The 17,166-nt window shown below is 39.3% G+C and overlaps 1 protein-coding gene across 2 annotated transcripts in view; it reads left to right on the plus strand.

Annotated features, from left to right (window-relative positions):
- kdm4b (lysine (K)-specific demethylase 4B) overlaps positions 1-17,166 on the plus strand; it is a 280,148-nt gene that overhangs the window by 103,661 nt on the left and 159,321 nt on the right. The window lies entirely within an intron of this gene.

Here is a 17,166-nt window from a genome sequence, read left to right on the forward strand (position 1 = left end):
GTTACAAGTTACCCCTTGATTTCCATTCACATCATTTTTTATTAAGGCATCACATTTTTTCTTTTGATGCCACCGAACCTCCGGAATTTAGCTCTTTATTCCATGTTCAGATCAAGAGTGTAATGTGTCCTGGAGCCCAGTAATCTTTGTAAAACCTAAAGTGATGATCGGCGAACAGATGACATCTTCTGTTACTTGGCTGAAGTTAGAAAGTGGATTAACACGGTTGTTAATTAGCTGGATTCGTTTCGTCGTTTAATTTCTGGATAGATTGTATCTGGGGAATCTTCCACATTGTCAGATAGCCAATGTTGTACTTTCACTTGAATAACATGACTGGAAGTATATAGAATTTCTGGAATATGTCAGTGCTGATATCCAGTGATGATGACTGTTTCATAATAGCTTGTGAAGTGAATCACAGTTTGTGGTCAAACTAATGTTCAGGGGGAAGCCAAGATGGATCATCTTCTCAGCACTTGTGGCTTCTGTGATGGTGCGGACTTCACTGGGTATTTCTCTGTATGATTTTATAAGATTCTATAAAATGCGCTGCCATATTGCTTCCTGGTCCTATATTAGCATCACCAGCTATATTTTGTACACTCTCGCCACCTTAAAAGTTAGCTTTCTTCATCACTGATGTAACATGACTCTAGAGTGTAGTATCTGCAACATACATAAAAATGCAGGCTGAGACTCCCCTGACTGAGATCTGTGACCTCCTACGGTCTTAATTTAACCCCCAGTACATGCCTGGACTATAACTGTGAATGTTAGTGTCACAGTCACGCTCAGATTCCTGGCCTCAGAATCATTTCAGGCTTTAGCCGCTAATGTTTGACAGCACCTGGTGTCTTCGGCCTTCTACAAGGCCAAGGATACCAGGTGGGTGGGAATAACAATTGATTGAAACGTGAGCTCCAAAATTGAACCCCATCTACATTTTCGACTCAAAATAATATCCCTTTCCCTTTGTCACTGGGTCAAATTTCTGGGGTTCTCCATTTGATTGAATTGGACATCACATAATTTCCATGGTGATTAGGATCATTGTTAAATATTATATTGTCATTGATAACCAATGAGTAAAAATAATTAAAAAAATGCAGAAAGTGGACAATGGGAAAAATTATTTGGAGAAAAATAATCTGGAAATCAGTTGCAGGCAGAGATGGAGTTATGATGAGCATATGATATTGTGGTCAAAGTTAGAAAAAAAAGACAATTCTTACACTTAATCTGCAACATTTTACATTTGACTTGTTATATTGATTGTCAAAATATAAAAATCAAGTCTTTCAGTTGGAAATTTTTTGTAATGTTGCAAATTGGATCGACTAACAGATTGTTTAAAATGACTGCACACATTGTTTGGAGCTTCACTGAGAATGAGGAATATTGGAGAATAATTTTTCCAATGATAAAAGTGTTGGTAATGTTGAATTGATACAATCCTAAATTCCTTTTGCAGGTCATGTAAACAATTGAGCAAATATTCTTTAACAATAAATAAGTAAATAGGGTTAAGAGCATGCATATGCTAATACAAAGACGAATAGCCTGAAATCCACGTTGAGTGAGATTGGGCCATTGTGATGATAGCACATTTAAACTTGTAACTGGATTTCAACAGAATATTGGGAATGTCAGCCTGTTTGTCTCGGAATGGCTGTTGTAGGAATGAATGAGTTAGCATGCATGTTACTGTATTTTACGTTTACTAATATTTAGTAGCTCTATTGAATTGATGTATCTAAAGAAAGGTTTGCATTTTACAATAATGAGAGATGGTGTTGGGGTGGTTTTGGAAGCTGTGAAAAATAGGTCAACCATGCAGAGGTTGGGGGTAGTTATGTTGATAGCTAGCTCCAGATTGTATGGGAGTAGAAAAAGTTGGGAAATAAATAACAATTGTTATTGTGGACCACTCTTCAGAAGGCAATGTTGCATTAGTTTTTGTTTTCTCCATCAAAAACCTTGGATGGAATTGCATCTTCAGTAAGTATGTCTGAAGGAGGTATGGTTTAGATAAAAGGTCAAATTTACCCTCCAATTCTACCATTAGGTTCTGACAATTATTCACCAAAGGATTATGTTGTTCTTCAAAAGTATTAAAATACTGTATGTTGATGTGAAAACCTTACTGTATGTTGAAAATGTATTACCCATTGGAAGATGACACAATATTAAGGTATTTAAACCGTATGGTGACTGATACATTGCATTTGTTGGGATGTGTGACTGGTAAATCCTATACTGCATAATCCACTTGCACAAGTTAATTAACAAGCATCAGAGGGCAAGCAGTGACTATCTCCTTAGTTTTATTTCAAACTTCATCTTGCGCTTGAGTAATTCTAAATAAATTGTGAATTGTGAATTTATTTAGAATTGATTTTGTTTTAATGATTTTCTTCTAACATTGATATTGTAAAAGGGACTGGGTCAGGACATTCAGTGACATGGAACAGAATCTGAAGGACCCCTTGTCCCTCAAATGTGTTGCACAGTCTCTCCATATAGAGTCGGCTATATAGCAGAGAGATCAGTATTTCCCACAAGGTACACAGGGAATAATTGTCTTAAGTATGAGGCTATTGGTTTAATTTAAAACAACACTTTTAGGACAAGTCATTAAGGTCTGGCAGATGTGGCTATTCAGTTAGAAATAACATTTATAAATTGGAAAGTGCTCTTGTATAAAAGTTAATTTAGCTGAAATACTGAAATAGAAGTTTTATCACGGCATAATTCACATGAGATAGGTAATCCGTAATTCTTATAATTGGAAACAATTACCTGGTAGGAAATGTTATCTGTTTCATCATCTTTGTTTTGCTGCTGTTGGAATTGATTGATTGTTAATTGTGTGGTCACAAAGTGAGAAATCGGTATTGATCATGCAATACAAGAACTTCTAAATCCACCACAAAAAAATATTTTAGAATTAGAGGTTCAAATAAGACAATTCATGATTAATTGCCAAACCAGATTAGCTGAGAGCATGTACATTCAAGAGAGACATTACAGATGAGTGCTGCATGTCTTAAAAAAAAATAGCAATTTAACTTTATTAAAGTAGATATTGGCTTGTAAAGCCTGTTGGTGAATATCTCAGTCTGATGCGGTGGTACAATAAAGGCATCTGTTGCAATAGTTCACTTGATAAATTGTATTGCATGTTGGCTAATAATCTCTTTGCAAGTTCTTTCATTTTCTTTCTGTCTCGTAATATTAGTCTTCCTGCACCTCAGACTTTTGTATATCTTTTTTCTGCTTTGTTTTTTTTTAATGGGACTGGTGTCCAGTGTTGCCCGTCCACTGCTTCTCAGCATTTGTGTTGTCAATAGAATGTGTATATGCTGCTACAAGGATTTTCCTATCCTCTTGCATGGTTTTGTAGCAATTTCATTACTCTTCCTGTGAGGTGAGCGCCAAGCTGCTGCTTATTATTTTGTAGGTGAGCACAGCTGAAGAGATGGTCCTGTTGAAGCATTGGTGTGATCCTACAATCGACTGCTCCCTGAATAAATAAGGAAATCAAATCATTGACACATGAAACCGTGCATGCAGTTCAATAAACAGTAGTCAGGAAATATGATCCTGTGATATAGTCCAAACATATTTAGTCACTGATTTTAATTTTTATTGTTAAACACATTAATCATTTTGTTGATTTGGATAAATAAAGGGCATCGGTAACCATTTTGCATATCATATTTCCTATTACTCTGCTGTGGTTAGTAAATCTTTCATGTTGTTTGGCAGGATTTTATTTCTTGTGCATTTGGCTGGATACAGGAAAAAAAGCCATGCAAATACAAACCAGACAATTTCCTGAAAAACAAAGTAAAGTTTTAGTTTGTATATCATCCTGACTTTTAAATGTGTTATGTTTCTTTATTGTTCATGGGATTACATCCTGGAATTTACAACCCAACAGTGCTGTGGGAGTAACTCGATCTAGTAGTCTGCAACAGTTCAAGGAGATCATAACCATAACCTTCTCAAGCCCCCTTAGTAGTCTGGATCATAAATACCAAATTTTCCAGTGGCATCTATATCTTGTAAACAAACAAATAAATGATTGGTATTGCCGGCTTCCCATCATTTCCCAGAATGTTTCTCTAATTTATTTTTTCTTAGGATTTGTTATTTGCTCAACAGATTTATTTTTTTGTATTGAGAGCTCATACCCACTAGAAAAATGTCCGTGAAGCTTACAGAACTGGAAACATTTCCATACTTTTTTTTGGTTTGATTTTAAGCTATGAGGCAGAAGTGGAAAGAATGATCACAAATCTGATTTGCTCTCTGTTTTACTCTTTAAAAGAACACAAAATGCTGCAGTAACTCAGCGGGTCAGGCAACATCTCTGGAGAACGTGGATAGATGATATTTTGGGACAGGACCCTCCGCCAGACCTGATTGATTCGGGGGTGGGAGGGGGAGGAATGGAGGGGGGGTAGTAGTGCTGGTGGTGAGGGATGGCTAGAAGAGGAAAATTGTGGAGCTTGCCCCATCCTCCTCAATCAGTCTGGAGAAGGGTTTCAACCTGAAAAGTCATGTCCATTTGTCAGAGATGCTGCCTGACCTGCTGATTTTTTTGTAAACTTCTGCAGTTCTCGTTTCTATATATTTTTTTCCTTCTATTTACTTGTGCATGTAGAAATGTATATTCAACTCGGTAGTCTTTTCCATACGATGCAATAGCCAAAGCTGTGGACACTGCCTCCTCAATGAGCTGAAGGTTATTTCATTGTTTCGGTGATAAGATGAAGAGTGGTTCAGGATAACGTCCTTTAGTGGTTTTCACTATTTTTGCTTGAATAACTTGTGAAAAATTTAATGGTGTATTTTATAGCAACACAATGTAGCATTATATTAGCAAACGCTCAGAAGCTGGCAAGTGTGGTGATGGAAATGGCTAATTAAGTGCCATGATGTAGGTGTTTTACCATTGTAGTTGAGGCAAGGAAGAGGGAATTTGAATCAGCAATATGATCTCCATCAGCAAAAAAAAGTTTTCTCTAAAATAAGTGGTTGTAATTACTTAGGTTTTTCTCTGCCATGCCTTTTGTGTCACTTATTGCTCTGTATAGAAAATTGGAACAATTTATATTGTGTAACTTTAATAAACTACTATATTTCATCTTCTGCCATGACATTAAATATTTAGCCAGTATTTAAAATGTCTGTAGCCTGTAAAGAGATGGTTATGTGCAGGATTATGAATAAGATTTCAAGCTTTCAAGGAATTGTATGAGCGTGGTATTTTTTGTTAGAATGTTTAGGAAAAATGTACATTAGGTTATACCACATTTATTTTTGTAGGCTATATCTCAGGATTAGCTTTCAGGAAAATCCAAAGGTCACCTGTACTGTGAAAGTCAATGATTACCTGAATTTTATAGTTGCCACGTGTAGATTACTAAAATAAAACTGTTCGCACAAAAATGATGGAAACTGAAACAATAAATTGAAATAAAGGTACTGAGATTCATATCTGTGGGAATGAAAAGGTGGATTTACCTGAAATTCAATTCAATCTTAACCCTTGACCATTGTAATGAACCTTAGTTGAAAGAAGATATGCAAAAACAAATTTAAATATTAAGTCAATTTTCTGATTGGACATGTTTGTGACCATTCATCTTTTAATTTACCCTTTTTCCTATTTCTTTCCCTCCATTGGACACCTCTGCACCCCTCATTTCAGTCCTATGTTAAAGATGAAACATGGTGGTCTGTGCATTCTTAATTTTTTTAGAATTACTTTTATTGCTGGTAACAATCGTTATTTAAAATGGCTGGAAACACTTTTCACAATCTCAAGACTTGCAATCAATCGAGAGAAAAATAAGTCAAACAATGCAGGAATGCTCAGACATTGTGATGCAGAGCAAGAAAAATCTTGTGCCTTCTGTCAGAATAGGAAGAGTTAGAGTTAAGCATCTCGGAGAGAGTGAATTACTTGAATGCCTTACCTCTTGCAGGTGCATATCCTTTCCTTGACAGGCAGATTAAAATTCATTCCAGTAGTGTCCAAAACAAATCCTGGAGGATTCCAGGATTTCATTGCAATGCAATATTTATTAGTTCTTATAATTAAATACAATTGTTTTACTGTTCTTCCTATCAAAAGTGAATAAATTCATTTTTTCTCTTGATTTATAGAAAGAGATAATTTATTCTCTCTCTGCTTTCTCCTTGCTCACTTATCTGCTGTCCTTTAGATTATATCTTTAGTCTCCTCGCAGCTTGATTGCCCGCCTGCCTTAGTATCACCAGCAAACCTGGATATATCGCCCTCTTTTCTTTTCCAAATGTGAATATAAATCGTGAATAGCTGAGGGTTCAGTTGTGATAATGCATAAATTACAGCTTGCTAAATTAAAAAGACCAGTTATTCCTAAGGTGTGTTTTCTGTCACTCTATATTATCGCCAACCTCCTGTCCTTACTTTAATAGCCTTTTATATGGTACTAGACCAAGTACAGACCCGTTGGGTCTGTTTCCCCAACGGCGTTTCCGGGGGGGGGGGGGGGCTGCGGCATTACACTCACATTAACCACCCCCCTCCCCAAACACACAGGTGGGGAGGGGGGAGGTATGAGAAAAGGAGGGGAGGGGAGAGGAGGAGGAGGAACGGGACAGATTTGGGAGGGAAAGGAGAGCATAGGGGGTAACCACCCCATGTGGAGGGAGGGAGGGAGGGGGTGGGGGGTGAGGGGGGGGGGGGGGAGGGGGCGGGGGGGGTGAGAGGGGGTGTGGGGGGGGGGGGGGGAGAGGGAGAGGGGGAGAGAGGGGGTGGGGTAGAGAGTGAAGGGGGGGGGTGGGAAAGGGAGAGGGTGGAAAGGGGAAACAAACATAAGATCTGTAAGATCCCCCTCAATCTTGTAAATTCTAGCAAGTACAAACCGAGTCTATCCAGTCTTTCATCATATGAAAGCCCTGACATCCCAGGAATCAGTCTGGTGAACCTTCTCTGTACTCCCTCTATGGCAAGAATGTCTTTGGGCATTGGGCATTGTGACATCACACGATGGAACGTTCACCAGGGGCTGGGGCTGGTGCAAAGGCATATGTAAATGGATCCATTCCGATTGGACATCTGCGAGCATTGGGCATTGTGACATCACACGATGGAACAAATCAAAAGGCAGAAAGGCAGCCGGACGGACGCCAGACGGCAGGCGGCAGCCACAGTGTTTTAAACAGATAGATATTTTCAAGTCTTCTTTTTGATAAGGTACTATTTTGTAATAGAGTAGAAAGCAAGAGATATTAACTGACACAACCTTGATATTGCGGGGATAAAAAAAAGGTTGGTTTTGGTTCTGTAGGAGTAGGAGCAGGAGAACCTCGTCACCGGCATTTGGTCTGAAAAAGACTGGTGATTTTGATTTGCAGCCCCTGAAATTAATATTAAGTCCAGAAGGTTGTGAACTCATCTGTTTATCAAAAGATTAAGTAATATTCTTGCTTTGTTGAGTTTCTTGAAGCTCGTGGTGTTCAGCAAAGGTCCGCCAAACCCACATGCAAAAACTCCGCGATTTTTTCCATTTCGCTGGCGAATTCACTTTTACATTCACTCATGCACTCCTCAAAATATTTGGACATTTTTATGTACACGTACCCATTTTTAAAACCCCCCCCCCCCCCCCCCCCCCCCCCCCCTCATTTTCTCGCCGCATGCTGGCCAGCACCATAACTCAGTACTCTGGGTCTGAAGCATTTTTTGTCGCCTCCTGCTGACCAGCGACCATAATGACTGCTGACGCCTGGCTCTGCTTGAAAAACACCAACATTTTTCCCAACCGGGGTCTGAAACACGTTCGGGGACCAGACCCAACGGGTCTGCACTTGGTCTGGTATCTATTAAAACTATGTGTGTGGGTGTATGTAATTTTGCCTTTGAAACGTATTTCCTCGAAAACCAGACGCAAAACGCAGAGATTTTTACATATTTTGGTAGGGATTTGACTTATGGTTTCAGAAATCGACTCCTCTCTAGATTTGGTCAATTATTTCCCCAGATTTTGAATAAAATTGTTCACTAAACGTAAAAAAAATATAATTAAAATCAACCTGTTGCATTAGTCACAATGCCACCTCACAGATTTGCAATCACAATTGATCTCATTTACATATGATATCACAATGGGACAGGGGTGGGAGATCTCTCCCCCTCCCTCCCTTCCACCCCGTGCCTTTCCCCCCCCACTCCCCCTCTCTCTCTCTCCAACCCTTCCTCTCCCTCCCCTTTCTCTCTCTCCCCCTCCACTCTCCACTCTCCCACTCTCTCCCCCTCCACTCTCTCTCGACCTCTCCCCTCCCCCTCTTCCTCTCTCCCCTCTCCCCTCCCCTCCCCCCCCTCCCCTCTCCCCCTCCCCTCTCCCCTCTCTCCCCCCCCCCCCCCCTCTCCTCTCCTCTCCCCCTCCCCCCGTCTCCTCTCCCCTCCCCTTCCCCCCCCCCCCTCTCCCCCCCCCCTTCCCTCTCTAACACCCCCTTTCCCCTACCCTCTCCCCCTTCCCTCCCTGCTCTCCTCCCCCCCCTCTCTCTCCCTCCCCCCCTCCCCTCTACTCTCTCTCCCCATCCCCCTCTCCCTATCTCCCCCTCCCCCTCGCAACTCTCTCCCCATCTCCCTCCCCCCTCCTCCCTCACCCTCCCCCCCTCATCCACCCATCCTCTCCTCCCCTTAACCCCTCTCTCTCTCTGTCTCTTGCCCTTCTGTCTCTGCCCCTCTCTCTCTGTCTCTCCCCATTCTCTCTCTGCCCCCACTCTCTACCCCTCCCCCCCTCTCTAGACGCGCCTGCGAGTTGGGGGGTATGCGTCAGTGGATAGGGCGGTTATGGGGTAAAAGGCCGCCATGCAGCCCCCCCTGCCCCTCACGCAACTGAAAGTTGGGGGAACAGACTCAACGGGTCTGCATTTGGTCAGTATACTTTTAAAACTGTGTGTGTGTGTGTGTGTGTGTTCCCTTTGAAACATAACTCCTATGTACATTTGGTACATTATTTTCCCGATTTAAATTTTTTTTTTAAATTGTTGACCAATCTGACCTATTTTTAAAATCTGACCACTGCCCAGCTGCTGACATTATAATAACAGTTAAATATTTACATCTTCTGGTAGAAATTTTCCTTATCATTACAAAAATCCACTTCTCAATAAATTTGGTCCTGCCATTGCTGTTCCACCATCATTCCTGCTACGATCTTTTTCCAGTTGACCCTGGCCAGCTCCTCTCTCATGCCTTTATAGTCCCCTTTGATTAACTGCAAAACTGACACTTTTGACTTAATCTTCTTCCTCTCAAATTGCAGATTAAAACATCATATTATGGACATTACCTCCACGTGGTTCCATTACCTTGAGTTCCCTTGTTAAATCTTCATTAGACAACACTAAAGCCAGAATTGCCTTCTCTCTGGTTGGCTCCAATACAAGCTACTCTAAGAATCCATCTTGGAGGCACTCTACAAACTCCCTTTCTTGGGGTCCAGAACCAACCTGTTTCTTGGGGTCTAGAACCAACATGTTTCAATGTCATGCAAGATGTATAAAAGGAGAGGAAATAGCAGTACACACTGAAAACAGAGACACAAACTTGTTCTCTAGTTTTCAGACTGCATTAGTATGAGGGTCCTGACAATCTGCTGGAAACTTATATTTTTAGTTGATATGATGAAATACGTCACTTGCAAAGGTGTATTTATTGCTAATCCTTCGCTGATCTGAGGTGGTGTGCTTTTGACTTGAATCAGCTTTACCCTTGAATATCGTCATGTGAGAATTACATTGACATGCAATTCCAGGGTACTTGTGATGAAGCAAAGGCAGTATAGGCCCTAGAGGGACGATGTGTGGTGAATGTACTGTGAACAGTCATGGTCTCGCATTATAAAAATTAATTGAGATACTGGTGTAGATATAGAAAGGTTTTCAAGGATGGTGCTCAAATTAAGAGGTTATATATAACAGGAAATATTGAATGGGTTGGGGTTTTTTAAAAAGACAATTGTGTGGGGTGATCTGGTAGCAATCTTTAAGATTATTCCTTGACTTAAAAAGAAAAACGTGGGCAAGACTTTTTTCAGTATTGTGGTAGTCCAAAAGGATAAATCAATAATATTATCTATTAAAATCATGTTACCATTCGTTATTGTTGGGCTGTCCAATGTATACATAATTAAAGGGAAGCAAAATAACACTAGTGCGAGAAAATAAATTAAAGGATAACAAGGATGAATAGGGGTGGAAGGAGACAACATACATGCTGGCTTGGATCAAATATAGATCAAATGGCCTTTCCCTATTGTCCAATATCATAATGAGACAATAAATGGAGGTTTTTGTTGCTGCCAAGGCCCTAAACATTTAGAATTCTCTTCCAGACTGTTATTATTATCACCAGCCGAGCACATGTTGCTGGAGGAACTCAACGCAGGAGCCAGCATCTGGGGAGGGAATGGATAGATAACGTTCCGGGTTGAGATCCTTCTATAGACTAATCCTCCAGCATTTTATGTTTTTCTAGCATCTGCAGTCTCTTTTGTCTCCATTCATATTTACCTCTACCTTGTTAATGTTTTTAGCTCTCTTCTTACATTATTGACTGAGACTATGTTCACCTATCTTCATTTCTCTATGATTTATTTTGTGATTGACCATCTCTCGTATTTCTTCACATGGAAATATCTCTAGTACAATGTGATAAAATCCCTTCGCAATTTTGAAAACCAGCCTCATTTCTTTCAAAAATAGCTAATTCTTTAGAGATACAGCACGGAAACAGGCCCACCGAGCCTGCGCCGACCAGCGATCCCTGCACATTAACACTATCCAACACCCACTAGGGACAATTTTTACATTTACCAAGCCGATTAACCTACAAACCTGTACATTTTTGGAGTGTGGGAGGAAACCGAAGATCTCAGAAAAAACCCTCACAGGTCATGAGGAGAACATATAAACTCCATAATATTCAAACGTTGCTAATTTTTTCCTACTTTTTAAAAATATTTTTTCCAATGCTCCTCACCAAATGTTCAATATTAGAGACATGTGGCATATAGATTTTGTTTTTTACTTAATATTTATATGCATAGAACAAATGAATGTGATCTGTACTTTCAGTCTAATGCACAAAACAAAGATTTGAATGGAAGTGAGTATGCTATTTTAATGACCAATCCAAATAAAACTAGCGCTCCCATCATGGGTATAATTTTCTTGGCACTATTGATTTCAGCATGTACTGCATTTATCGTGGATTGTATTTGCCTGTTCTTTACAGGCATATCTTGAATAGCATTATAGTTGAGAGATACAGTGCGGAAACATGTTCTTCAGCCCACCGAGTCCGCACCTCCGGCGATCCCTCCACAAGGGACAATCCTACAAACCTGTACGTCTTTGGAGTGTGAATATCTGGATCATAAACTGAATTATTCTGAAATAGATTTGTTCTCATTAATGAATTACTTTAATGATGCATGGAACTTTAAATAAAAGTAAACTACACTGGTAGTAAAGAAGGCAAACCCAATGCTGGCATTTATTTCAAGAGGGATGGAATACAAAAAAAGGATGTAATGCTGAGGTTATAAGGCGCTGGTCAGGCCGCATATTTTGGGCACCGTATCTGAGGAAGGATATGCTGGTTCTGGAGAGGGTTTAGAGGAGGTTTACAAGAATGATCCCAGAAATGAGTGGGATATGAGCATTTGATGGCATTGGGCCTGTACTCGCTGGAGTTTAGAAGGATGAGGGGGTACCTCATTGAAACTTACTAAATAGTGAAATGCTTGGATAGAGTGGATGTGGAGAGAATGTTTCCACTAGTGGGAGAGTCTAGAACTAGAGGTCATAGCCTTAAAATTAAAGGATGTTCTTTTGGGGACGAGATGAGGAGGAATTTCTTTCGTCAGAGGGTGGAAAATCTGTCAAATTATTTGCCACAGAAGGGTGTGGAGGTGGTGTGAATCTCTGCCCTCGTGGAACTTTAGACATCGTATAACCGTGGTATAATTGATCTTGGAACATATTTCTGGTTGACGTGTCTTATACTTTCCTCAATCAGAAGGCAAGGTTATACCTCATGATGTGAGGCTTTATCTAGAGTGTAGATGGGGATAAATTGTAAACGTTGTACCATGTCATGAGGCAATTTGCCAGTGCTAGTCCCTATGTATTTAGGATCATTCTAATGCTATTTTTCCAATATTGTTTTAGTTTTAATTAAATGTTTGTCCAATTTACTTTGAATAAACCTGTTTTGGATCCTATTTTTACTTCATCTTTCTGGCAGAACATTCCAAGGCCTTACTGCCAATGATTTTAATTGACTTTTTCCATAATCCCACGTTTTCCTTTTGTAGTCATTGCAAAGTTATACTCTCTGTTTCCAGCCTTCTGTGGAATAGATTTTACCATATTCGCCTCATCAAAATTAAAAAATTTTAAATCAATATTATAGTTCTAAGGAATTGAATACCATTTTCCGTTCATTGCTCTGCATTATTGAAGCCAGTCATCTTGGCAGATCTTTTCTGTACCACATTTGACTTTTTACATGCATCACATTTAATGCAATCGATATGATGGGTGTTAGCCATCATATAGCTTGTATTATGGCTTTTGCAGTAATTGGTGTGTTGGAGTCAACTAACCATGTGTATAGTCTTCCATTCACTTATAACATAATGGGAAAATATTTGGCTGTCCTCTCAGTTTAGAATATCATTCATGCATTGAAATATAAAAATGGAAAGCTCCAGTAAATTGCTCTTGCTTTCGTTTCTGTCAGGAAAAACGGCTGTACTTGAATTTAATTATACCATCGTGGAATTTAATTATTTCATTGTCCATTATCCTTGTTTTGCTGAAAGCAGCATATTAGGTAAGTGATCTCAATCCCTTGGGAAACTAGATATAACTATACAGATTGTTTGGTACTATTTTCTTCCTTCAGTGTAATAATTAGCTTGCATCAATGCTGCATCTATCTATCTGAGCTCAAGGTTCAATGCCAAGATCAAGGCTAGAACTGAGGATATTTTCTAAATGCAATTACAGTATAACTATAGCTCATTTGAGAAGCAGTTTCATTTAAGTTGTGGTACAAATCCAGAAAGGAGATCAATGAATTTGAGCCCCTATTGTAAAACACTTTGAGCAATTCGAGATAAATTGGTAGATTTATCGTGCGGGAAGAAGCGTTGTTTAATTTGAATAAGTGTGTAGGAGAAAAATATTAAGAAATGTGGCATGTTATCAGTAGAAAGATGCTGAAAGTTTGGGATGAAAAATGGATATCTGATGATGAGCACATGATTTGCTGAAATTATCAATTGAAGGTATCAAACCTCTTACAAATATATCGGCAAATGGCGTATTTGTTTTATTGTAGATATGATAGTTTTTTGAAATTCTGCTTGCTTGATAAAATTGGAACAGAAGAAAGTTATTCAGCCCCTCGAGCCGTTTAATTTAATCAGATTCTACTGATTTCTGCTTTGATTCGATTTACTTGCTTTTATCCTTACCTAGGAGTAATCTTTTTTTAAATCAAGGGATATGAACGTTGCTGCCAGATCCAGCATTTTCAGTCCCTCCTTTGAAAATTTTTGGGAATATGTTAAAGATGGTGTAAAAATAAAGTTATTATGAACACAAACAAAATTATATGTGACTGTTGAGTAATTTACATGGAAGCTGAATGTGTAAAATTGCAAAACCTGAACCAGGGGAACCAATTAATCTTTGTTAACTCACACGTTCACACACAAGCAAAATAACACTACATTTTAAAATGTATTAATTATTAAAACAGTCAAAATATCCAGGCTTTGTCTTGTGTCCAAAGGGGATCCCCCTTGAGAACTTGTTTTCTGTAGCCTTCCAAAAACAGAAGGGTGATAGGTTGTTGCGATAAATGACTAAATACCTTCACTTCTGAGTGTGGGTGGGAGGATGATGTCGGGAGTGTAGAACCAGTGTGCTAAAGAAAAACTGACGGGTGGCAAATCTACCCTTCATTCTCAGCTCAGTCAATATATATTCAATATTTTCAAGCATTTTTTGATATTTTGAAACAAAAGCTTTCAAAAAATGAATTAAACTTTTTTTTTAAACCCAATAAAACACCACAATGTAAATGTTATTATTCAGGGTTAAAAACGAACTAGTTAATGATTTTAAGTGTACAGTGAATCAGTTTGACAGTTATTGGTCCAAACCTCTTCCTGAAAATCCATATTCACTCAGGAAAAAGTTTAAAGTGTGTGTTTGTTATCTCAAAATTTCTGATTTAAATGCCTTCTGTATTTGCAATCTATCAATATATATCAATACAACAATAAAAATAAAATGTATTATGCTGTTATTAATGTTTTAAAACAGTCCGTTTTTTTTGTCATCTTTTCATTGGCTTATTCAAGCTGAAAGGTGAGTGATGATGGCACTTTTATTTTTGTACCAAGATTTTGCATGTGAATTGTGATCACATGAGGACAGGGAAATAATATTTATCACAAATTAATGGTAATGCAATGAATAAGAAGCAGATCTATAATAAGTGTAATGGAATCAACATGGATTTGGAAATTGAATACATACGGCACTGAACTCGGGGTTAAAAACAAGTAACTTTGGGACCGTAAAGCGAGAAAAAATAGCCAAGGATAATATTGAATGAATGAATGAATAGATTTATTGGCCAACTATTCACATTCCTGTCTGTAGGCAGATTCCTGCCCATCCTGGATCAGTCCAATCAGGGTTGTGTCATCCGCAAACTTGAGAAGCTTGACAGAGGGGTCGGTGGAGGTGCAGTCTTTGGTGTTGAGCGGAGAGTACGCAGCCTTGAGGTGCTCCTGTACTCCTATGCTGAGGGTGTGCGGGTCCAAGTTGTGCTTTCCCAGCCTCATATGCTGCTTCCTGTCTGTCAGGAAGTTGGCGATCCACCGACAGGGGTTCAGGCACAGCCAACTTCGAAAGTTTGGAGTGTAGTAGCTCTGACACAATGATGTTGAATGCAGAGCTAAAATCAACAAACTAAATCCTCGCATAGGTCCCCTGGCAGTCTACGTGCTGGAGGATGAAGTGCAGGCCCTGGTTGACTTTGTCATCCACAGATTTATTGGCCCAATATGCAAACTGCAGAGGGTCCAGCAGGGGGTTTGTGATATTTTTCAACTTGGCCAGCACAAGCTTTTCAACGGTCTTCATGACTACAGAGGTCGGTGCGACACATGTCGTCATTAAGACCAATAATCCTTGCCTTTTTGGGTACAAGGACAATAGTGGAGACTTTGAAGCAGGCAGGGTCAGTACAGGTTTGCAGGGACTGGTTGAAAATGTCTGTGTAGACCGGTGCCAGTTGTTCAGCACAGAGCTTGAGGGTAGAGGGGGAAACATTGTCCGGTCCTGGAGATTTCCGGCTTTTCTGTCTTCTGTACAGCCTCTACACCTCCTCTATTTTTATTGTTGATGATGGAGAAGTGATGTTGTGCAGCACGGAGGAGGTGGGTAGTGGACAAGGTCGCAGTCTTTCGCAGTCAGGCTGTAATTGGATGTTAAGTGGTGTTTGGAGAGGGATGGGTGGGAAAGGGTCCAGTCTTTTCAGACTGGAGTCTTGCTTTAAGTAAGTGTGAAGTGGTGATTGGGGAGGAGTGGGTGCACAAGGGTCCAATCTTTGCAGACTGGGGTCAGGCTGTGAGTGGGTGTGAAGTGTCGGTTGAGGTGGGAAAGGGTCCAATCCAATCTTTACCATATTATTATACGCGCCATCAATCTCCGCTTTAAAAATACCCAGTCTTGGTTTCCACAACTGTGTGCCATAATGAATTTCACAGATTCCACATTCACCACCCACTGGCTCAAGAATTTCCTCATGTGCCATGGATGTGCCAGTAAAACCATTTCTAGTTAACCCAATATTTGAATAATCATTTGAAAGAAAAGCCTAAAGCTTGATCAATAGTTTTAGATTTTTCAGCTGTAGGAGCTACCAATAAATATGTTTTTCATTGTTGAATGAGTAATAACAGTACAGTTTTTTGGATTTGGCAGACCCTTGATTATTATGTCAAACAGAATTGCAAGAATGGGTTGAAGGGGCACCAGTTGAAATAAAATTAGCTTTCACACCTGGAAACTCTTATTCATGTATACAGTGGTATTTAATTGACCTCCAGCCGGATTTATTGAGTTGAAAACCCTAAATCATTGTTTTGACAAATTAAATCCTGAAATGTTAGTTGGAGTAAGGGCGTGAATTGATGGGGTAGTGTTGAAGATAAGTAGCCTTTGAAGTTAGTTTTCGTTCTCCTTCTGAGTTTTGTCTCCAGTTGCATGAGATGGTTGTTTTGGTATTATTATTTGAAGTTAATGGGTTCATTTTATTGTCTGGCATACTATTTTAATATTTTGTCAGTACATATTGCTATGATGCTGAGCAAATATGAGTAACAAGACCGCAAAGAGCAATATATCACCCTGATCTTGTACAACAGAAAATGGTGACAAACTGTGAATTTAGAACGCTAACATCTGTAATTTTATTGTTGGATGCTTTTTCACTGTAAGGGCAAAATCAGCAAGTTTTATGCTTTTTTCACATTCTTCCTGTGTCAATTTTAACTCAATTTGCACATTCATCCCAACCTGTTGGTAATTGAAGGTCAAACTATGCATGCTGCTATTTCTGACTGTTATGATGTGCTTTAGGCGTTTTGGCTTTAAATAATGTTTTGGTTTACATAATGATTGGTGATATCTTCGTGTGATCTGCATTGGAGGAGTTGCTTAGCCAGACAGTTCAGCTGCACTTTCCAAATGATGACATTGTATCCTTGGGTTAATGAGACATTCTATCCAGATGTTAATGTAACTGCGCAGCACTTTTAGGCTCAGTAAATATTTTTTCTCTCTTCTTTATTAATTCCCTCTTCTTCCTATTGAAAATGCATTGAATAATTCATATTAATTTGAATCTCAAATACCAGAGACTGGTTAAAAAACTAGGAAAAAAAAGTACACCGTACAAATAATCCTATAATAAGAGAATGAAAAATAACTGTCGATATAGCTAAGCTATATGCTGCTTATTTTAAATTACATCTGAAGTTCATCACCTCATGGGAGTTCCACCAT

This window comes from Leucoraja erinacea, chromosome 29, assembly GCF_028641065.1.
Source record: "Leucoraja erinacea ecotype New England chromosome 29, Leri_hhj_1, whole genome shotgun sequence".
NCBI lineage: Eukaryota > Metazoa > Chordata > Chondrichthyes > Rajiformes > Rajidae > Leucoraja > Leucoraja erinaceus.